The following is a 15,000-nucleotide window of genomic DNA, read 5'->3' on the forward strand; positions in this document are numbered from 1 at the left end:
CAATATTCTGCAGGTTTTTCCTCCAGCCTTGCTCTGCTTCGCCGTCTCAGGTCCAAGGCTCCTAGAGAAGAAACGCTGTCTGTTTTCATTCTCTAATGCAGCAAAGGTGCAAGGTTGAACAACCAGAGCCTAATTAAAGTGCCGGATTGAAAAATCAATACACATCAATATACACCAGACATTATACTAAACAGCTGAAAATATTTTGTCAAAACAGCACTGAATGTGAACCAGTGTGAACTTCTTTTCCTTTCCTCTGCTTCTTTTTGCTGGTTTTGGGTTTGCAGTTTGACAACGCACACATGTAGACTAGACAGTTGTTTCACTGTCAGGAAAAACCTATAATTAAAGTTTTACGCTTGTTCCTCTTTCAAAGTGCTGCCTTAAAAGTGTTGCTCATCATGTTTACTAGTCCTCCAGAGGTAAAGCCCCACTTCTTCTGAGCATTTTAATCTTCCTTATAGCTGCCCACCTGAAAACACAGAGTTGTTCTCACTGCTACCAGGGCTACAGACCACGCAAGTGTTTCTGTCCAAAAATGCACTTAGACGTGTGGTTAAGTCGCGGTGGCACCGAGCCAGCGGGATTCAAACATTGCTGAAGTCCTGACTTTGTCCCCATCCTGCGTTAGCACAGAAGACCACAAAAGAGCCTGCACTTATTTCTTGCCGGTGCCATCAATACCGATGACCTTTTATCTGCTCATCTGCGGAGGACGCGAGCACAGGGCCACCTGCGGTCACCATGGAAACGCCAGGATTTGCTGACTATATTCTTTTCCCTGATGCATGTTAAAGACTTTTGGCAAGCGGAGGGACACCTGAGCCAAGGTGAGCTGATCAGACAGTCTTGAACTAGGAGAGATAACTCTTAAATTTTAATCAGCACACTTTCTTATTTGCTACCAAAAAATAATTTAGATGATAAATAAATGCATGTGTAGTGCATGCACGGCTACGATTCAGCTGTGGTCACAAACTTTGCCAGCACTACATCCAGCAGAAAAAGTTATTTATTACCTTTAGCATGTGGTAATAAGTCTGGTTTTCCTATGCTAAAATCTGATCTGAGCTAGATTAGAGAAGGCATCAAAAGGAAATTAATGCTTCCTGATAGACACCAAAGCAAAGACGATCTCAGTAACGTAACACGAAATGTCACCGGTCACAAAGTGAACCTGATTTCCCTTTCACTTCCTGAACTGCTTTACCTGGAGAGGGACAGAAGCCTGTGTTATTCTCCAGCACGGCCACGGCAGAGGCAGAGGTGAGGACGGGGGTTCTGCCCCACAGAACCCACAGCCCAGCATGGAGACGGGGACACTGAGCAGCAGCTGTGTCCCTTGGGATGTGTGGGGACATGAGGTCTGGGATGGCACTGGCCAGACAGGGTTATTGCACCAACCCATCTGCCCTCAGGGGTTGTCCTGCTAGATAAAATAGACATCTTTTTGTTACATTTAGTGTTTTGGTGCATCCCGGAGTTAGGACAGTATGTAATGGTGGTGTGGGGTCACCTGGAGCCTAGAGCTCAGGGGCTCTGCAAATAAAACGTTAGAGCTCAGGTTTTTTGACAACAACAACACACAGAAAACAATAAACCACACCAAAACCCTTCAAATCTGGGCTTTGGTCCACCTCTGATGCACCATCCATAAGAATCCTCTGTTCTGCTATGCCATGAATGTAAGTACTCCTAGGGAGTAATGGTTCAGAATTGTATGCAAGAGCGAAGGCAAACTAACCCACTATCATGACCCTCTGTACATCTACTCAAAAGGGATAAATCAGAAATGAAATTTGCAGTGTATCAGCCTAACAAAAACAAAAGCTTCAGAGCTTCAGGCCTTTGGGCTGGGGTGCTGTGTTTTTCTAGTAAAAAAAAAAAAAAAAAAAAAAAAAAAAGACGGTTTGCAGGTGAAGGAAATTGCCTGATCACCTGCCTTTGGATGGAAAGGAGGAACAGGAGGAACTGGGCAAGTCGGTATAAAGTAGGAGAAGATACAGAAGAATATTTTGACTTTATTTTGAAGAGAGATTTCAGTTTTAAAATGACTTAATATTTGTAGTTATCTATCAGCTTATATAGGTGTCTACAGATACGCATGTATCATTTATCTGCCTGCACGTGAGCATCAGAACAACGTGTCTCTGCAAGGTGAGGTGGGACAGCAGAGGTGGGTGCAAGGTGCCCAGGGCAGAGCTGTGGGCAGCTCCAGGTGCCTCAGACCAAAAGCCTCCTGAGTTGGTCCCAGATGGGTGGGGGCGGTGACCAGTGGGGTGTCACCCTCTCTGGCTCCCCAGGTGTGCCACCAGCACGCAGTAGCCATTGCCCTGGTAAACTGCACCTACACTCCATGCCCAAGAACTGTGGCGTGAGGAAGAGATGTAACCTTCCCAACCTAGAGATTAAATTTGGGGCAACCTTCAGTCCTGACCTCCTAATTCTACATCCTGTCTTCACTTGCACCTCATTACTCATTGGGCTGTCAAGTCGGGACTCCAGCCTGCTAGATTAAGGACTGCGAGTTTATTTAAGAGGAAACCAAACAAAAACACACCAGTTTTCCTCATTACTGGCAGCCACCACCATGGCTGGCTCTGCAGGACCACACAGAGAGCAGCGGCAGTGCACGCTGATAATTAACTCACCGTCAGCGCGGGTTGGGAGCACCGCAGGGTTTGGAGGCTGTGGAGCATTTTTGGGGGCTAACAAGGAGCTGGGCTTTCTTTTCTGAGTTTCATAGAGTGTTGCTTTGCCCCAAAGCCCACAGAACCCAGTTGTGACAGCCTGACTGGGGGTTTGCAGCTCCCCTGCTCGGTGGAGGCTCTTGGGAGAGGAGATGTGGGGGCACATGGGTGCTGGGCTGCCCACCTGCCCCATGCTGGGGACAGCTTCCCCATCTCCTGGTGCCAGGGGCCCAGCCGGGACACAAGAGAGAGCCCCAGCCACCTCCCATGATCAAGACAATTAAATCAAGACAATTAAATTAAACAGTATTGCCTGAAAATAAAACGAACAGTTTCAGAACAAATATGAGGCCTTGGTGTTTATTTTAAAAGCGTTCTTTAAGCTCCAATGATTGTTTGCTGCTACCCCTATCTACACTCATGCTGAATAAAGCTATAGCTAAATGGAAAGTTAAATGTATTCACGAGGTGTTAATGTCCATATCTTATTGTTTGCAGTCTCTCAGAGAAAGCAAAAGTAACCACAAATAACGCTATGCCAGAACTGGTTTCTTGACCAAAAATGTTGCTTCAGCATGCGATGAACTGGTTCATTCTAAAGCGGTCACAGTTGTTGATGACGAGAGGCTTTGTATTTGACTATGGCACGTCTTTTGGTCCATGTGAAAACAAGTTTGAATGTTAAATATTTTCTGACATTTTGGAGTTTCTGTTGCTCTTCCCATTTTCTTTAGGTCAACATATGGTTTATGGCAATACTCTACAGGTCTGAAGTCTCTTTACAGGAAGTAGTCTGGAGTGCGAAGAGTAACATGCGATCCACCTCTACACAGTGCTGGATCAAACTGCAAAAAGGAGTATTTTACAGTATCATCAAGTTCCATGATTGCAGCCTGGTTGCCACAATGGTAGCAATAGTTTGGCTGGTGGCTTGAGACATCAGGGTGAGAACTGGCCACCAAGACTGTGGTTCAGGGTCTTGGTGTGGGATGGGTGGCCCCAGGCCTAAAGGGATGGGATTTTATGTGCCTTCTGCTTTATCTGAAGGGACAAACAGGCTATTTTGGGGCTGTCTCGCTTCATTTTGTATTCTTTTTTTCCAGATTAGAGTCTGGGTATTGCCCAGAAGAATAATTCTCTACTTCTAGGTCATAAATGGTAAAAATCTTAGGCGAAAAGTCCTGCTCAGCTGTGACCCATAAAGGACCTCATGCTGCTGATACTTTGTCAGGTAATCAAGTTACACAATGTAACTGTACAAAAGTAACAGATGCAGTTTATTTGTTTTAACTCAAAACGTTTAAATCCACAAAAGGGTTTAAAACATTTAAAGCCATCTTTGAAATTAGAACGTGTGAAAAATTGAAGTATTTGAACTCATTCTAAACATTTGCAGGTTCCAGGTATGCCAGCAAATGCAGCGATGGGACTGTACGACGGGTTACTTGTGGGTCCATGGACATGAAAACAGAAGCACAGAAAGGGAAACACTAAGGTTTCATTTTTAAATCCTGGACATGAGTAAAATCTTTGTTTCTTACACCACGCTCACTCCAGACAGCACTGCCCAGATGGGGAAGGGGTAGAGAGGCAGAGCTCCATCCCCAGCAGGTGCAGGTCATTTAATCACCAGCCTGGTGATTGCGTTCACATGTGCCCACCTGAACAAAGCCACAAACCCCACAATGAGAAGTCCTCACATGGCGACTGCTTGGTTTTTGAGAAACACCTCTCCATCTGGTCTCCTGGACAAGGTGGAAGCACTGCGTGGATGTAAGGTGAGTGATATGACTATATGATATCTTATGTTGTGCTTTGGTTTTGTTTAAAATTCAGACTAAGTTGCTGTATTGTTTTCTATGACTGAGAAGGTTTAAAATGCAGTGAACTGGTTCATTCTAAAGAGGTCATAGTTGTTGACGATAAGAGGCTTTGTGTTTGAATATGGCATGTCTGATGAAAAGAAAATCTTTATTGCTTAACTATCTCTGCTCATAATTTTAATGGTAGGTAACTCCAAAGCTGCATTTGGGGAGTGAGGTCCTCAAGGTGTACAAACACTGAGCAAAGATTTGCACACACAGACACCAGTATCTCTGTTTGTAAATACATGTAGAGAGAGCACGTCAACACGCAGCTGAACTCGTATGTAAGGCCCAGGCAGATCTAGATGCCTACCTCTGGTTGATATTAAACACAAAATGTCATTCTACACGCGCACATAAAGCAACCTGTAGTTTTTCTCCAGGAAAGTTTTGTCTCGCATGGTTCAAACCCGTCTCGCTGACTGGCTGTGCTGCTGATACAGCTGCTCGGGCTCTCGCGTGCTCCAGGCATTTAGTCCAAGAGTATTTCTGGTGCCAGAGGGTTTTGGCAAGAGTTATAATGTGGATGATTATTTCCATTGAGGAAACTGTTGGTGATAATGGTTATGAGAAGGTCTGAGTGGTGTAAGCCGCAGCTTACTGAAAGTATTAGACCGTCCAGGTGCGTGAGGATGGGCTCTGCGTGCTGCTGGTGAGGAAGCTGTTCTGTAAATGAAATAATGGCGTGTTAGTGGGGGAGTGGATATGTTAAACAGAGTTTAACCCCTGAGCTTCCCCTGTGAATAAAATATGTCCAGAAGCTTTAAAAGACTTGGTCTGAGCTGGGTGTTTGTTCAGCTAATGAAAACACAATAGTCCCTCTGTCTAACCAATCCAATGTATTCACCAAGCATTGCAGTGGAAGGAGACACGTTTGGGCCACTTCAGTTGCCGGGTTGCCTAATATCAATGTGAATGTTATAAACCTGAGCGGTATTTAAGTTGCTGTGATCTTAAATTTTACGTTCTTACACAGCTGCCCAAGTCAGTTTACATGCTGATCAGTATCTGCTGCAGCTTGGGAATAATCTGGCCCCAGCTCCTTGGGCAGGGAAGTAAATCCTTACTGACATCAATGAACTGAAAAATTCTGAGGCCTGGCAGTGACAAAGGGAATAGTGAATGAGAGCAGTATTTCTTTATATTGATCTACCTTTCCTGCTCATCTACTAATAACATTGGCTGTTCATCCTCTGTAATAAGCTGTGATAGGTGCTTATGCTGGAACTAGCTTTCCAGCTCTCCCAGTAAGTGCCAGTATGCACTTGGTTCCTGGCAAGAAGTCCCCAAATTAAGGAGCTGGCTAGAACCACATAAAATTAAGCTTATTAATATTTTCAAAGCTTGCAATTCAATCTCTTGTCTGACTTAGATCTTGATTTTATGCACAAGAATTTCCCCACGCAATATTTAAAGAACCTTCAACCCAGTCTACCAGACAGAGGGAGCACATAGGAAGGGAACCCTCCTATGGTCCTGTTCTGGGTTTCTGCACCTATATGGGGAATGCAGGGAGGCACCAATGCTTTTGTCTCAGCTTTGTATTCCTTACGCTTTGAAGGGAATTGGAGTTTAATCTTTATATTTCAACTCTTACTGTTATTTCTCAAGCTTGTACTGTGTGCCATTAAAGGTAGTAGTGTGTGCTCATTTTATCCCAAAAGTAAATACTATTTGTTGATTTACCAATGAAGATTTGGTACATTTGAAACACAGGAGACTGAGGTGCATCCAAATATAGGATGATTCTGCAGCCCAAATGAAGTACAGAGTACTGGGTACACCAAAGGTTTAGAACATAATAGTGTCATTGAAAAAATTAATTGGAACAAGAATTTAAGAACTCGATGCATGTTCACATAAGACATATTGAAACTGTGGAATTCAATGACCCAGGATGTTGTGGATATCAAAAGCGTACATGGCCTTAAAAACTGATCATAGAATTGTTATGCAAAGTAATGGATGGAGAGGTGGGGAGAAATCTATCAAGGGCTATAAAAAGCAATTGAGGTACCAGCTCTGGCTGCTGAACGGAGGAAGCTGGGAAGCTGTGCTATGAATGCAGCAGCATCTAGATACCTGTTTCTGGTCTTTCCTAAGTGTCTGCTGCTGGTGGAGAAGGAGCACCGCCTTCCCTGGACCTGACATTTGCTCTGGTCCTTGTATAGCTGTTCTTGGGTACAAAATAGGTTCAGATTAAAAAAAAAAAAAAAAAAAAAGTGATGAGAAAACCAGAAAAGCATGGATACATATCTTGTTGACGGATTCTGTGCCTACCCTTCTGACAAGGGACAATATATGTTTGTCCCGAGTGACAGGTTGATGTTAAGCGTACCTTGAAAGCAAACTGTTTTATACTGCTTAGCACAAGATCTTTCCACTGAGATCCTTAATGTTCACAATGAGCTGACTGGTCTTTACCACAGGAGAAACAAGTCCAACGATTTAGAGGACGCTTTCTTTGGAAGATTCTAGGCTTTAATTTATTTTGGTTTCATACAAAACCATCAAGAGAGAGTTCTACATCAAGCCTAAATCTCCGTGAAAACTTTAATCTCTAAACCACTGAATTATTTTTTAGCAAAATAGGATTTTCTCAAAAGTTGAGATGTGCTGTGGATGGACTTATCTGTGTTGTGTAACTCTGTTGGGGCCAGACATACAGCGAGATGGAGAGGGAGGCATCTGGACACTGTTCAGGGCACTGTGCAGGGCTGGTGGAGCTGGACAGCTTGAAGGGATGGTGGTGTAATTGCCCTCAAAAAGAGTGAACTGAGCCTGCTCCTCAGGCTCCACAGAGTGGGTGTATTTACTTAAACATGTATTATTTAAATTAGACCAAAATTTTTAAAGAGTTTTTGTACACTGGGCACAGATATGCAAACTCTGTGCTTAGAGGTCCATTAAACACAATACAGTGAAATACAGAGGCTATCCAAAATGAGAGGTCACTACAAAAAACCTGCACCCCATGCTCATATTTTACCCTTTTGCAGTTTGCTGGTGTAGTAGGAGGGTCCTATGAGAAAGTGAGGCTGCTGCTTCTTCCCTTTGCATACATAGGGTAAGACCTTGGCCTACTGAATGTTAATAAGAATTAAAAAATTCACCTAGAGTGCTTCTTCACAGTGCTGAGGTATGGATTTGTGTTGGACAAGGACAGAAAGGCTAAAGAGATGTTAAAACCTGAGGCAGAAGGGGAGACTGCAAAGAACGCAGGTGTACGCCAAGAATAGAGCCATCCAAAATAATTCACTGGCATGGGACAACCAAGGAAAATAGACACAGAGGTGAAAGCTGAGATTTAGGTGAATCCAAAGAAACTGCCTTACATATATCACAGCTGCCTTCCCAGTAGTTCATTGTTTTTTTTTTTCCCTGTAGTAGCTTCCCATGTTTGTTTTGGCACTTGTGGGGGAAATGTCAATGAGAGAACTGCTGTTGGTACACTCGGTTGTATGACGTTGACTTATTCCAGTTCCATGGCAACTATTTTCCAACAGATTGACATTCAGATACTGGGAGAGTTCATCCAGTTCACATAAATCTGCATAGAAATTTTATTAACTTATAACTTTTTTATTTGTGGGCCACCTACAAAATGAAAATAGGTTGCTTATGTTCTTGTGAGATAGAAGAAAAAAAATTAAGGATTTTATAGAAATATATGCCTTTCTGAAAAAATGAAAGTACTGATCTTTTTAAACAGTGGCACTTGGGTTCCCAGCCCTCCTTAAAAACCAAACAAAACCCAACAAAACAATAACAACCAAACCAAAGCCCCAAAACAAACAAACAAAAACCCTAAATGAAACAGAAAACTTAGTTGTCTCTTTATTGGATTAATATTTTCCCTTTTTGTTTGCATTGAAGAGAAACATGCCAACAACAACACAAAAGGACAGGACCAAACCTAAGGCACTGGGTTGGCACTCAGGAGATCTGGTTTTAGTTCCTGGCTCTGTCAAACGCTTCCTATGTGACCTTGTAAATGTCACCTTCGAGCATGTAAAACCATCTGGCCTGATCTAGTGAAACATATATTTAATTTTAAGATGCAAGTAGTTCCACTTACATCTCACACGCTTAAATTTGAAGACATGTTTATGTGCTTTGCTGGTTGGGAGCCACAATGCTCAGGCGCTTCCAGGGTGATGTGTGTCACCCCCCTGCCCCCAGTGTCCCAGGTGCAGAGGGAGAGTCAGGAATACTTGGTCCTTTTTGACTCCACGTTCTCCAAGGCAGAGGCAGAGGCTCTCCTCACATGTACGGCAGCAGCACAGTGGGGTCTCCATTCCCAGTGCGGGAGTAATGCAATTAATTCCTATGGATAAAAGCTGCAAATTCAGATGCCTCCGTTGTAAATAAAAATCTGCATTTAGGCACTGAAATACTGGCCTGATTATTTTTTTCAGAGTTGCTGAGCAACCAACACTCTCATCAAGTCAAGAACCCACAAATGCTTTGTGCTTCAGAAAATTAAGTTGCTTATTTGGAGGCTAAAAATAGATTTTTTGAACCCCAATTTCAGGACTTGAAACTTTCCCTTTATGTCTTTACATGTGCTCTAATATTGTATTCCGTCCCTTGCTGTTATAACTACCCATAGCCAAAACCTCGGATTCAGCAGGAAAACCACCACCATTTAACCATTTAAGTATTTTCTAAATGTAATTAAAAAGAGTAGAATTCCACTGAGATGCTTTAAATAATGTATATAATATACATATGTGTATACACATGTTTTTAATGTACATAGTATACACAAAGTTACTTTATGACATAGCAGATGTTTCTGAATTCCCCGACACCACACACTGGGGTAAGATTATGCCAGGCTATTTTATTATGAATAATGTGCTTGCTCCATCATTAAGTGGGTTATTAAAGACGTAAACTTTTATGCCCTGCTTTTCAACAGCTGTTGGTGGTCTACAAAGTGATAATCCTGCTTTCAGCAAATATTCTTAGACTTAAAACCAAAATAAATAGATTTCATAGGCAACCAAGTTGACTCATGAGTGGGAAGATCATAACTTTGTCACTTTTCCAGTGCCACAGAAGCAGAAGTGGCATTACTTCTAAGAAAAGCAATTAGATCACAGGTTGGAAATGAGATGGCTGCTCCATACATTTCTTCCTACAACCACATAGTAACTCCTATAACAACCAAACAAGCCTGACTGGTATTTACTTCAGCAGCAACAGCAGGAGAGGGAAAAATTTAAAAGCAAATGCTGATATTTTTTAAGTAAACAAATAAACACATAACTAAAAAAACCCTCTTACGTGTAATAATAGCTATTTTTTCCTTCCTAATTAATTATGTGGCAAAGACACAGTTGCGAATCCTGTAACCTTACCTTTGAAGAAAATCAGCTGAGTAGGTTGGATAACTTCAAACAAAAGGGTAGCTGGGACAATAAAGGTTAGGTGGCCGTGTTCCGTCACGGGCCCTATCGCTATTAATTTAAACGGATGTGACCCCTACACGCCAAAGCTCCAAAGGTGTATGGGGAAGAGAATTTATTCTTATAAATAGGACCGATGCCAGGTCAACCGGCCCCCCTCGCTTTGGACTTCCTAAAGAAAACAGCTTCAGACAGCTGAGCAAAAGAGTTATGGGGAGTGCTGAGATAGGAAATATCTACAGTTCCTGATATATTATGATTGGCCCTGAGAGCAAGGAAGCCGAGAGCCAAAGGGAGTCCTAAAGGGTGCTAAACTGTACAGCGCTAATGTACACAACAACATCCTCATACAAGCAGATGTTTAAAAAAAATAAAAGGGGAGGGGGGGGTTGGAAATTGTATTTAGACCACATTGCACTCACCCTAGGGAGGAAAACTAAAAAAAAAAAGAGAATGTGGAACCAATTTTCAAGCTTGAGCAACTGAAAGTCTATTAAATGATTCTGTCATCAACTGAGATGAGGGAAAAAAAAAGCGAGTAATAATTTATACAACAAATTGGGTAATTGTAGCTGCATGGACAAATGATATTTCTTCCTTGATAACTGAATAAACATTGTTACAAGAGGAAGGTTATAAGGAAATGGCCACTTTAGTGAACTACAAGCACCAGGTCCCCTGCTCGTATCAAAAGAAAGGCATTGAGGACTGAGGGGTATATATGCTCTTGATCACAAATGAATATTTTGAGTTATTTAGTTGTTTTTTTAGTAAGTGCATTTGACTTGCTAAAGATGGGTTCAGCTTCATGTAACTAGAAGGAATCTCAGCCTGATTACTGCACCATGCCAAACTCACAGCATTTTATTTTTTTGAAGAGACAGAAATGTGAACTGGAAGAAGTACACGAATAATGTGGGAAACATATACTTTGTTTGATTCTATTATATGTAAGCTACATAAAAAGTAACAAAACAAAGAGTATAAACTTGTAGCAGATATATCCAGGAAATAAACAGTGGGAATACAGTGGAAGGAACAGTAAGTGAGGGTGAACGGGGTGTAAAGTAATACCTTGTGGAATACTGCAGTGGTCATCCAGGCCCCGTGGATGTACTGGGACAGCAAACCCAAAACACACTGAAAACCCAGTGGACAGAGCACATGTGGGAATACAAATATATATAGAACGGTTAAGTTCCCAAGTTTCAGGACCTTCAAGTTTTTCTTTTCTGCCACAGACTTCCTGTGGGATGCTGGGCAAATCGCTTAATGGCTTTTATGCCTTTGTATTGTTTTGCTCAACATTACACTGGATTTTTGCCTGTGGAGACCAAGCCCTCAGTGTCAGAAACCCTTCTTGAAGGGTCACTGTTGAAGAATGAATTCTTAAAAATACTTAATTAGCCTAGGGATTTGTAACGTGCAATATTGACCTCAAAGCTCGTTACTCCTCAAATTAGGAGAAGGCTGTACACAGGTTTCCTTGGCAGAAGTCTTCTGAAGCACAAACACAACTATAAACTCGCCTTCCTTGGGGAAAGAAGAGAAGTTCAGTTCCCTGCCCAGGGGTTGAATCCCCCCAGCAATGATGCACTCCCAGTACGTGAGGGAGGAGGGTGTAAAAGAAACCGGAGTTAAAGGTTCAGTTGTTCGAGGTGTTAAATCTCTCTGGCGTCAACAGGACCATGTGTGTGCTCGCAGATCAGCATGTGCTGAAAGGCGGCGCTGGCGAAGGGCTCGGCTGCCTCTGATCCAGGCTGAAATGAGAGGAGACAGAAAGGAAAAGGATTTGTTTTGTAAGATCAATTTTCTGTCCGTCTTTTTATGCATGCTTCCATCTATTTGAATACATGCATGTGTGTAAATAGAGCCAGTCCCTGTCATTGCCCCCCTCTGCATCTGAAATGAAAAATAATAATAATGTTTTTACATAGCTTCAACATTAGGCTATTAAAAAGCTATAGCCAGTATAACAGAGGGGGAAAAAAATTACAAAGAATGATTTGCATAGCAAACACATTTCACAGTTGTTTTGGACAAATGCCCTCGGTAAATATGTTTAAAGTCATGTACAACAAGAATATTTTATCACAAGTAACCATGTTTTAATAAACACTTACTCTTTTTGTATTTCATTCTTTCTCATCATAATAATAGAAATATAACACCATATATCACTGTAAAACACATTTCCACATAAACGCTGATAAGCACAAAATATTTTTCATCATTTACATTTTAACTGTAATAATATATGGCAGGATTAAAGCTGCATCCATCATGTGTCTAACTAACCTTGCTGTAATGAATTTTTAAATGTAATGGTTTCTGTCACAAAGTAAAATCATACATAATATCTTTTGACACAGTATGCTGGTATAAGCAAGGTTTTAAAATGTAAATGCAACTTCATTTTTAATTAGATTTATAAACTCAAATCGCTGTTTTCTTTTCTATATAAACCAAAGGGGATGGAAAAGTGTGGGTCTGTGTCAAGGCTGCAAGTTCTTTCAAGTACGTTGCTCGCAGGAAACGTGTACATCCAGCGCGTAGAAAAGCGAGTGGCACTAGAAACAAAGGATTATCAAAATCATAGGGAACTAAAGCTTTTTAGAGTGCCCGAAGGGAGTCCCCTGGTACCCCGGGCGCTGGCTTTGTGGTGGGTGAGGACCAGGCTCTCCTGGGCACAGGGACCAGCGGGTCAAGGACGGGCACGTCCCGCCCCAGCCCCTTCCCCGTTGGAAATAACAAATATTCCGCCTCACAAGAGAAGAATCATTAAAAATAATTTGCAGGATCTTTCTGTTCCTTGAGCCCCCTTTTTTTTTTTTTTTTTTTAAACAATATTTCCTTCAGTGATTATCACTGCGGACATGTTCCTGCCATATGGACGGGTGCCGGGCGAGAGGCGGCTCAATACCTGAGTGGTTAATTAAGAGCTGTTGCTGGGCCACAAGAAGCAGGTTTGAAATCCCTCTTCACTCACCGACAATGAGTAGCTTTTTTAGCAGCAGAAGTCACCAGGGACAGCCAGAAGCGCAGGGTAATTATTTGAGATAACACAGAGCTGAGGAGCGTATGTGTGTGTGTGTGTGGGTGCGCGGGTGTGCGCGGCTGCGGGGGGGACAAGGGGCAACGCTGCAGAAAAGTCTATAATAAAAAGGTCAACATCTCCTATTTTCCTGTACAGTGTCGGCAGTCTGTAATGCCTTTTTAGAATGAATGACAACGGATTCTATCTTCTTTTTTTTTATAAATGAATCTCTTATTTTGTATTCCAACTTTGATGAGCACAGGTCTCGGAGCCAATCTGAACGAGCTATTCTCACTTTATCAGTGCGGCTGCTGAAATGACTTTGATTGTATTGTTGCAAAATAGCAGTAATTTCAACATTAACTTGTAGACACCCTGTGCTCTCAAGAACAAAGAGAAAAAGCAGTGAACTGAAAGGCATGAATGAAATGAGGGAAGTCCATAACTACTTAGAAATTTAGGGCTAGATTCTCAGCAGGGTAAATCTGCATATTGCTACAGGAATAGGAAGGAGTGTTTTGGCTGTAAATGAGCAACTCATTCCAACCAGTTGAGCATCTGGTCTTTGGCTACAACATTGCTTGTGGGCAGGGGGCTCTGGGTTATTACTTAAGGCATTTAAAACATAAACCAAGGCTTGAAAAGCAATTTCAGGGATGGTCTTGCTGCAGTATAGCCCATTCACTATTTTTCCCAACAATGTAAAGAAGCATGCTAACTTTCAAAGGCTGTATTTTTCTAAAGTGCTTCACATTCCAAACATTTATGAAGCCAAGTTGCCATTCAAGTCCAGCACTGTCCAAAATATACAGACTGTAGCACCTGGTGAAAACCAAAGGCAAACTGTGTACTAATCCACTGCAGTACTATATTTCTTTTCTCAGAGCTGTAGAGGAGACTTTTCTTTTTAAGCAAGCCTTTCTAGTTTATTATTGAGTAGACAAATTATGAAACCTCCATCACATGTGTTTTTGGCATTTCCAGAAAATCCCACGTGTGATCTCCAACTTTGAAGGCTCAAATCTCCATCCAAATATAAGCTCTCTGAAGCTCACATGAGTGCTCAGCTTTGTGCTGTGGGGTAAAAATAAATTCAAGAAAGCAGGAAGACCCACAACCTCCTCTTCTCCATGTACACCATTTCATGTCTGCTGAAACGCTCAGGGAGATTTTGCTTGAAGAAGCAGAGATTTTGAACACATGTGATGGGCTCTTCAAGCGCACCAAAGGTTTTGCAGTTATTAGGTGTGGGGCAAACCTCCAAAACTTCCCGTCTGTGGCGTGGGGACCGTACTGTACCTGTTCGCATTCTCTTTTTTTAAAGGCAGATCTTGCAAGGCTTTGATATTTCTGGAGTGCAAACAATACTGCTCCAGCAGCAGCACTTTTGCCAGTCTAACTGTCTCAGCTTTGTTTAGAAACTGCCCAATATGTTAATTATCTTCTTACCTCTGTGGCATTATACTGTCAAACTGTACAACAGTCTTTAGAAAATAAAAGCTAACACCCTAAGCTGCTGTACCCGGCTCCCATAATATCTATTCACTGACAATGCCTGAGCTGTCAGATCAGAAGAAGCTTCATTGGAATAAAGGTGGGCAGATGTGTGATAATGAGACAGAAGCATACAGATGCTAATATAACTGTTCAGCAGAGCAGGCTCGTCTTCGTTAGGCAGACCCAGGTAGCAGCTGCAGACTGTCAGACGCTGGAATGCTGCTTTCTCTTGATTCTCATTTAAGATCGGCTTCGTTCGCTGTCTGTCAGTGAACTTTTCCCTCACAGGAGCCTGGACCCCTAGGTGATCAGTCACATTTCGACATAACTAGATGTCAAAAGAAGTTTAAGTTGTATGACGAACTGTGATGCATTCCCTGTGCTGGCTGGCAGCCTCAGCCCTCCAAGGCGTCTTGTTAATGATCCACCTGGAAACTCTAGAGTATTTCCTGTATTTTGTTTTCTTATTAAAATACCGGCTAAGCCTTTGTCAATAT

This window comes from Patagioenas fasciata, chromosome 13 (genome assembly GCF_037038585.1).
Source record: "Patagioenas fasciata isolate bPatFas1 chromosome 13, bPatFas1.hap1, whole genome shotgun sequence".
Lineage (NCBI taxonomy): Eukaryota > Metazoa > Chordata > Aves > Columbiformes > Columbidae > Patagioenas > Patagioenas fasciata.